The sequence below is a fragment of the Mus pahari genome, chromosome 19 (assembly GCF_900095145.1).
Source record: "Mus pahari chromosome 19, PAHARI_EIJ_v1.1, whole genome shotgun sequence".
NCBI lineage: Eukaryota > Metazoa > Chordata > Mammalia > Rodentia > Muridae > Mus > Mus pahari.
Genome location: NC_034608.1, coordinates 22,690,716 through 22,692,300, shown reverse-complemented (window position 1 = coordinate 22,692,300; position 1,585 = coordinate 22,690,716).

Sequence of the window (1,585 nt, the reverse complement as noted above, 5' to 3'; positions counted from 1 at the left end):
AAAAAAAAAAAAAAAAAAAAAAAAAAAAAAAAGTGGGCAGTGGTAGTGGTGCCCTGAAGAGGCGGCATAGCAGTTAAATAATGCTCTCCTGCTGCCCTTTTAGAGGGACAGAGTTAGATTTCCAGCATTCACATAGAGTGGTTCACAACACTAGGAGAACGAAAAAAAAAGAAAAAAAAATATATATGATCTGTGGATCACAACTCTAGGAGAATGAAAAAATATATATACATATATATATATAAAACCTGTGGATCACAACTCTAGGAGAATGAATATATATATATATATATATATATATATATATATATATATATATGACCTGAAGAAGTCTGGATAGTTACTGTCCTTGGAGCCCNAGGACTATTCCACACTTAACATTCCTTCTCAATGCCTCTGTCCAACATGAGTCTTCTATGTTTTTTTTTTATGTCAACTACTTTAAAGATTTAAAAAAAAAAAGATTTAGGTATTTTTATTTGTGCGTATAGGTGTTTTACCTGCATGTATATCTTTATACCACATGGATGTGAGTGCCGTAAGGACCCTTGCAACTCGAGTTACAACTGGTTGTGAGCTACCACACGTGGGCTCACATGAGAATTGTACCCAGGTCCTCTGGAAGCGTAGGCAGTGCTCTTAACCACTGAGACATTTCTTGCACGAATGATTTTTAATTTTTAATTAGGCGCCTATGCTCACATCGCTGTGTGTTTGTGTACGCGGGTGCGGTCTACTCAGAAGGTAGGGCCGTGGATCCGCTTGGGCTAGAGTCACAGGTGAGCCACTGGATGTGAGTGCTGAGAATTGAACTCTGGTTATCTGTAAGAGCAGCTGGTGCTCTTAACCAGTGAGCCGTCTCCGGTCCCACCATCCATGTTCTCCGTGTCACTCGAGCATCAGGGAAGTCTGCTCAAGTGTCTTATGTTTTGTCTTTCATTCTGGCTTTTTCATGTTGGGGGCCTTACACTGTAAAACTGGTTCTCACTAGGTCGCTCAGGCTAGGCTTAGAGTCTCCACCTTCTTACCCGAGTCTCCAGGTACGCTGCACCAGGTATGACACAGCTGCTCCGGTGTCTTCATGAAGTCACTCTTTCTAGTGCATCCCCTTCTACTGGCCCTTCTCCAAGCCTCCCCTTTCATGATAACTGCTGGGGAGGGCGAGGTGACCTCTGGGTTAGTTACTTGGCTCATCATTGTGAGAAGTACATAGCTCACACAAACTCAACAGTTCAGTGTGGTATAGACGGCTCAGCCACTAAGAGCACCTTTATGAAACGGTGCCAACCACATTTAGGGTCTTCTTTCCTCAATTAACCTAATCAGGAAACTCTCTTGAAGGCACGATTAGAGGTTTGCTTCATGGTTACTCTAAATTCTGTTTAGGGCAAGCAAGTTGGCTCAGTAAGTAAAGGCTTTGCCACAAAGCTTGGTTCCTGATCTGATATTAATCCCCTGGAACTCAGACCGTAGAAGGAGAGAACCCATTCTTACCAATTAGCTTCTGACACCCCTCCCCCACCGCGGCACGTGCACGATCACGCACAAACAAGTCAGTGTAAAATAAAGTAAAAGATACCATCTG